This window comes from Vanellus vanellus (genome assembly GCF_965231255.1).
Source record: "Vanellus vanellus genome assembly, contig: HAP1_SCAFFOLD_89, whole genome shotgun sequence".
NCBI lineage: Eukaryota > Metazoa > Chordata > Aves > Charadriiformes > Charadriidae > Vanellus > Vanellus vanellus.
In genome coordinates this window covers 88529-96475 of record NW_028126694.1, presented here as the reverse complement: position 1 = coordinate 96475, position 7947 = coordinate 88529, and positions in this window count along the sequence as shown.

Sequence of the window (7947 nt, the reverse complement as noted above, 5' to 3'; positions counted from 1 at the left end):
GGTCTTGGGGCCTTGGAAGCAGGTCTTGCGAGTCTGCTCTCAGCCCAAGTGTGCCACAGCTCAGGTGCCACAGCCCAGCCATGCCCCAGGGCCTTCAGCCTGGGCACAGAGAGGAGGGGCTGGAGCTGTGTGTGCCATCTCTTCATTCCACTTGGAGGGAAGAAGAGCTGAGGGGTGTTGGGACATCTCCCATGACTGAGGTGCTGTGATGGGTGGGTGCAGGATGATCAGGAGGCCAGAAATTTTGAGAGAGGCTTGCCCTCAGGGTGAAGGACCTGCTTAGATTTGTGGAGCTCCTCTAGGTGATAAATAAACTGGGTGAACCAGTAAGGATCAGAAAAGAGACTGGTAAGGGTTACATTGTGGTGGGAGACAACAAATCTATTTACATCACCCTGTCAACTTTAATTGCCCTGGCATTCACTGGAAGGGGACCACAACTGCATGCAAACTGTCCTGGAGGCTTCTCGAGAATATTGGTCAAGACACAGCTGAGGACCCCAGTCTTCATAGCACAGCTGCCAGATTGGCCAACAATGGTAATGCTCATCTGCATCTGTTAATTTCAAAGAAGGTAGAGCTGGACATGAACGTCAAAAGAATGTCAGCTTTGGCTATCATATCCATGAAATAGTGGGGCCTGTCCCCCCAGAGGGAAGGAGAATAGAAGAGTGTAGATGCTAGACCTCAGAGGACCAGTCTTTGGCCTCGTCTTGTGACTTTTAGTCGGGGAGCACATGTGAGCAGCACAGAAGGGCAGCAGAGCTCAGTATACCTCATCTGCAAGGACAGCATGTGTCGAGTTTGAGAGTGTAGTCATACCAATAGTCAGAAAAAAACAAGCCCAGCTGTCAGGAGAGGAGCTTGGGGAAACAGAAAATTCATGGGGAAGCTCCATAGAGAAAATGAAGCATGCGAGATGAGGAGGCATGTGTTAAAACAAAGGAAGAATTCAGAAATACGGTTGGTTTTAGAAAAGCCGCAGGTCCTATAGAGCTGACACTTGCACGGAAGTTCAAGGGCATAAGGATGAGCTGTTACTACTCCAGGAACTTTGAAAGAAGAATTGAACATCGTGTGTGACCACTGCTGAATTCGGTAAGAGCATGTGTAGATAGATCCAAGTTTTTCTCTGTTCTCTTCTCTCCTCCTTCTTCACCAGCAAGGCCTCCCAGTTCCATGTGCCTAAGAGGCAAAACCCCATGCAAAACCCAGCAGTGGATGGAGATCAAGTCTGGGGATACTTAGCTAAGGTCAACCCTTAGTAGTCCATTGGACCAGATGGGATGAATCTAAAGATGTTGGGAGAGCAGCCCAATGTCACAAGAGGGCTGCTGTGATACATTTTGGAAGGTCATCATGACTGAAGAATCCACATGCATTGTCGGGAAGTCACAGGCATTGGCATAGCCCCAGAAAACCCCAGTGCTGGCAGGAAGGAAGCAGGCACAGGAGTAGGAGTGTGCAGCTGTGGTGGGGACGGCCAAGGGCCTTGGTGGGGCTTTGACACCCAAACAGAACTGAGAGCCTTTTCTGCTCAGCTATGGCTTCTGTCTCTCCCACTGTGCGCCATGAGAGGACACCAGATTCTGACAGCTCCAGTGCATTTTTTCTCCTCACCTGCCCTCCACAGAGTCTGGGACGTGCGCTACTGCTGATCTGCACCTGGTGTTACACATTCCCACATTGCATTGCCCCCAGGAAGTGACCAGAGTATTTCAAGAGGCCGAGGATACCCCTTCCCAGGGGATGGGGCTCTGGGCTTGACCATTCTGCTTGGTGAAGCACATCAAGGGTTTTCACAGGGGTCTTCACATTTAAATTTCCTCCTGTACCAAGTGCCTTCGACTTCCTGCTTTACCAGTCCCCTGAGACAGGTGCTTTGTCTGCTCATTCCCTCCATGGTCTCTTCAGTGAGGGACGTCAGCAGGGCCTGCCAACACCCTCAGAAACCTGCAGGTTTGCTGCTTCTCCAGAAGCTTGGTCAGCTTTTCAGGATCTGCAGTTCAGGAACTCGGCACCAGAGGGCTCATTCCCACAAAAAAACACCCGAAGGAACCAAGTCGGGGCCTAAATTTCCTTTAGTCTTCAGTTCTCATGTGGCTCATTAAAGAGATTTTGGGAGTGCAGTCAAAGTGAAAAGATGTCAAAGCAGAGAGACAAAGGGAAGAAAAGGTTTGATTTTAACTAGCCACTTTTGCATTAATGCCAATGCATTTGGCTTAGAGGAATGACTTCAAGTAGAGTCGGCACCATCCAGAGCCATATGGATGGACTGGCACAGCCCCCGCACCATCCCTTGCAGGAGGCACCCCCCTCTCCTAGGCTGAGGCATGCATTCAAGATGCAAACCTCTGCAGTGCCCACTTGTCACAGGCCTCCCGGCAGAGGCTGACTCGTTCCCCATGACCCTCCAAGCCTGCATCAGCTCATTGGGCTTTTGCTCCCCAGCACTGCAACGCTCCAGCCCATGGCAGCTTTGGCTTTGACACCCTCCCTCCATGCTGGGCCAAGGGTTCCCAGTTCCTCCTTGGCAGCTGCCCCTGCTTCCACCTCCTGCCTGCTGCCTTTTGGCCCTGGCGCTCACTCACTTTACACCAGCAGCCTCCTCAGAGGGATGTTTCTCTTCATGGCTATTCAGAGAGATCCTTCCTGCCCTTGGAGGAGGCTGTCCTGTAAGGCCTATGAGATTCCCTGAGTTCCTTCACCCTTCCGAGCTGCTTCCCAGGGCACCGCTTGTATCAGTCTCCCACGTACGTCAAAGTCGTCTTCTCTGGAGCCTGCCCATCTGTGCTCCGCTGCTGGCCTTCCTCACTCCTCTTTGGCACCTGGGACACCACTATTTCCTGGTCACGACCGCCAGGGCTGACACGGATGATCACATCCTGACCAGCTCTTCCATGTTGGCCAGTACCTGGTCTAGGTGAGCACCACCCTTCCTGGCCCACCTGGCAGCTGTGTTAAGAAGTCATCCCAAGATCCTCCAGACTGTTGGCACCCTGTTGCTTTGCCTGGCCACTGAATGCCAGGATACTTACGGTTCTTCATGGGAACCTGCTCATGAACCTGGAGGCTTCTCTGGGTAGATGTCAGAAGAGTTTCAAAGGTCCCTTATGGAGGCTGAGTGCCTTTCTTACTGGGATCATCACAGAGCAGCACCTCCTGGTGAAAAAAAACACCCTTGGATGCAAACTCTCTGGTCCTACGCACTGGTAAGTGTGCAGTTGGCTCATGTGAACCCTGGCTTGTTCTCCATCCACTGCTGGTTGTTCTCCTCCAGAATCCTGCCTCAAAGCACAAAGGCCTGGGAGACCTTGCTGGTGGTAACCGAGGAAAAGAGGACATCAAGTATCTCAGATCTATCTACACTTACTCCTACTAAATTCAGCAGTGCTGCTACATTATCCCTTGGGCTTCTTTAACTGTTCCCGAAGCAGCAAAAGCTCATCTTGGTGCCCTGGAATTCCTTTTGAGTTTCAATTCAGTTTTGATATGGAGCATTGCTGGACCTGGAAGATGCCCTCTTTTAGGACAAGATGTATCCAGGCACACTGTTCAAGTTATTGGTCTTTTCACCAAGGGAGTGAGTGAAGATGCCTGTGCGATGTGCTTCATGTCCATGCAACGCGTGTCACTGTGGGATAGAGAGGGGTCAGACCTTGCCTCTGAACAGACCTGGTGACTGATGCCTCTGACTGATGCCTCTGAGTGACTGCATCAGACAACAGAACAGATACCAAATAGCACTCTCTGCGATGCTGTCTGGGGCATCTGTGATGCATCCACCCTGAATGGGAACCGCTTTCTCGTAGGTCCCGTGTGGTCCGTGCCAGCCTTGGCATCTCATGTAGCTCTCTGGGCCTAGGTTTGAACATAAAATTGCGTAGCTGCCCCAAATTCTGTCAGGCAATGTGGGGCTGAACAGGGGAACAATGCTATTATTGTCACTGGAGATCTCTATGATTAGAGAGAGAACACAGAAAAGAATATAGGAGTTGTCTATCATAGGTTCTATGATTCTGTGGTTCTGTGAAAGGGCGGTCGATTGGAAGCTTGCTGAACACCTGGGGTCAGAAGGTTGTGACCAGAGATACGCAATCCAGCTAGAGGTCATTTACTACGTCTGTACGTGGGGAGTCGACACTGGGACCAACACTCTTTAACAACTTGGTTAATGGCCTGGATGGTGGGGCAGAGTTCACCCTCAGCGGGCTGCAGATGATATGAAACTGAGAGGAGCTGCTGCTACACAAGATGGTTGTGCTGCCCTTCTGAGGGACCTCAGCATGCTGGAGAAAGGAGCAGAGGGGAACTTCACCAAGTTCAACAAGGGGAAATGCCCAGGCAGCAGTAACACCATTCAGCAGTATATGTTGTAGAATCATAGAATTGCTGAGGTTGGAAGGGACCTTTAAGGTCATCAAGTCCAACCATTAACCTACCCTGACAAAAACCACTTCTAAACCATGTCCCCAAGTACCAAATCTGCCCTTTTTATAAACACCTCCAGGGATGGTGAATCCACCACCTCCCTGGGCAGCCTATTCCAATTATAAAAACCCGTTCAGTGAAAAAGTGTTTCCTAATATTCAATCTACACCTCCCCTGACATAACTTGAACCCATTTCCTCTGGTCCTATCACTTGTCACCAGGGAGAAGAGGTCAGCCCCCACCTCTCTACAACCTCCTTTCAGGTAGTTGTAGAGGGTGATAAGTTCTCCCCTCAGCCTCCTCTTCTCCAGGCTAAACAACCCCAGTTCCCTCAGTCGTTCCTCATAAGATTTGTCCTCCAGACCCCTCACCAGCTTTGTAGAGCTTCTCTGGACACGCTCCAACACCTCAATGTCCTTCTTGTAGTGAGAGGCCCAAAACTGAATGCAGTACTCGAGGTGGGGTCTCACTGGGCCGAGTACAGGGGGATGATCACTGCCCCAGTCCTGCTCGCCACACTACTCCTGATACAGGCCAGGATGCTGTTGGCCTTCTTGGCCACCTGGGCACACTGCCGGCTCACATTCAGCCGGCTGTCCACCCAGGTCTTTTTCTGCCGGGCAGCTTTCCAGACACACCGCCCCCATCCTGTAGTGCTGCAGGGGGTTGTTGTGACCCAAGTGCAGGACCCAGCACTTGGCCTTGTTGAACCTCACACCATTGGCCTTGGCCAATCAGTCCACTTTGTCCAGCTCCCTCTGCAGAGCCAACCTACCCTCAAGCAGATCAACACTCACGCCTAGTTTAGTGTCACCTGCGAACTTACTGAGGGTGCATTCGATCCCCTCACCCAGATCATTGATAAAGATCTTAAAGAGAACCGGCCCCAGCACCGAGCCCTGGCGTACACCACTTGTGACTGGACACCAACTGCATTGAACTCCACTCACCACCACTCTCTGGGCACGGCCATCCAGATGGTGTTTTACCCAGCGAAGAGTACACCTGGTCCAGGCCATGAGCACCCAACTTCTCCAGGAGAATGCTGTGGGAAACAGTGTCAAAAGCTTTGCAAAAATCCAGGTAGATAACATCCACAGCTTTTCCCTCATCCACTAAGTGGGTCACCTTGTCATAGAAGGAGATGAGGTTTGTCAGGCATGACCTGCCTTTCACAAACCCATGCTGACTGGGCCTGATCACCCTATTCTCCTGCATGTGCCATATAATGGCCCTGAGGATGATCTGTTCCATGACCTTCCCAGGCACCGAGGTTAGACTGACCGGCCTGTAGTTCCCTGGATCCTCCTTCCTGCCCTTCTTGTGGATGGGTGTCATGTTTGCCAACCTCCAGTCAGCTGGGACCTCCCCGGTTAGCCAGGACTTCTCATAAATGATGCAAAGTGGGCTGGTGAGCACTTCCGCCAGCTCCCTCAGTACCCTTGGGTGGATCCCATCCGGCCCCATAGATTTGTGTACCTCCAGGTGCTGAAGCAGGTCCCTCACCATTTCCCCTTGGATTACAGGGGATGCATTCTGCTCCCCATCCCTGTCTTCCATCTCAAGGGTCTGGGCACTCAGAGAACAACTGGTTCTACTGCTGAAGACTGAGCCAAAGATGGCATAAAGTACCTCAGACATTTCCTCATCCTTGGTCACGATGTTACCGGTCCCATCTACTAGAGGATAGAGATTATCCGCAGTCTTCTTTTTATTGCTAATACACTTATAGAAACTTTGTTTGTTGCTCTTGACAACAGAAGCCAGGTTTAGTTCTAGCTGGGCTTTGGTCCTTCTAATTTTCTCCCCACATAGCCTCACTACCTCTTTGTAGTCCTCATGAGTGGCCTGCCCTTCCAAAGGCCATAAATCCTCTTTTTCTCACTAGGTTGCAACCCTAGCTCCCCGTTCAGCCAGGCCGGTCTTTTTCCCCGACAGATTGTCTTTCGGCACAGGGGGACAGCCTGCTCCTGCACCTTTAAGACTTCCTTCTTGAAAATCATGCAGGCTTCCTGGGCTCCTTTGCCCTGGAGGACTGCCTCCCAGGGGACTTTGTCAACCAGGCTCCTGAAAAGCCCCAAGTCTGCCCTCTGGAAGTCCAGGGTAGCAGTTCTGCTGACAATTACGATAGATGGGACTCCTCGTTTTGAACGACAGAAATTCAACAGACCTCTTAAAGGAATAGTTCATCACTTTAGAGAATTATATTTTTGCGTGTGTGTGTATATATACATTAGAAGACAAATATAACAGTAATTTGAGTGAGACTGCACTTTTAGAGGACTCTAGTGTCTGAATTTGTGACTATATTTACTTTATAGCCAGTTGTGGTGTGTGAGTTTCGAGGTCTCAGCGTTTTCGAGGTCGCCCGTTGTGGGGACCTCAGGAGGGAGACCTCAGCACTTGACCCAAGCTGCCACCACGGTTATTTCATACCATGAGCGTCGTCACATTCAATATAGATTAGAAAGTTTGCTGCAAAGTTCATTCTCTCCCTTGATGGCTGCCATCCTGAGAACTTCTTCCCCAGTGCCAGATCCCCCAGCCCTCCCCCTCCTCCCGAAGCTGTAGCGCTCGCAGTGTCCCACATTTACTGTCCACTGCTGGGAGTGCACAGCTTCCGACTGATATCGTTGGCTGAGTGTAGTCTTTGTATATTTTGTATTGGTATCTGGATCCGTATTGGTTCTGTGGCGTTAGTAATGTAAATTATCCAATCTTTGTCTATTAAATCTGTTGACATTTCCACCCATGTGTTTGGTTTTTTTTTTGCCTGATTCCCCTTCCTGGGTGGGCAGGGGTCATCGGGTGACAGAGTGATTGTCTAAAGGACAATAAATTGTGAGGGATTTCTCAAACCATAACACAGGCACAACTTTATGGTGAGGCTCTGGACTTGGTTTCTTCTTCCCCATTGCTCGGGGAAGCCGGGAGGTGGTGTGCGGTTTTCCTACACTCAGCCTTGCTCACCCTCAGACCCCACCACCCCCAGGAAGAGCCCTGAGCCACCAGTGAGGGGCAGGACCTGCCTTCCCAGGGCCTGGGGGTCAGGGGTTGGCCTTTCTGCTGCATCAAACCAACCAAGGGGTTCCTCAGTATTACAGCCACCTGCACAGTCCCTCTGCCTATCTGCAACCACAGCCTCCAGTTATCTCCTCTAACGAGCCCATGGGGAGGCTTTGGCAGTAACGACCCTCAGTGGGGCCAATCAAGGCTTCAAGGTACTTTGCTTCTGACTTGGACTTCTGGAGCACTTTGTTCAGTCTCCTCTCAGTGTCTGAGGTTAATGGAGTCAGGGCCAAATACACCATGGGGCTCGTTAAAGTACAGAAAGTCCAAACGAGCTATTTCTCTCTGTAATATTCTTCAAGTATTCAATAAAGCTAATTGGAGATGTTTCATAGTGTAATTTAGAAGGAAGATTTTAAAGAGAACCTAATAGAAAATATTAATTTTTTTTATTTCAAAGGGTTTTTTTATTAACAGTTCAGTTAGAGAAGAGACGATAGAAGCAG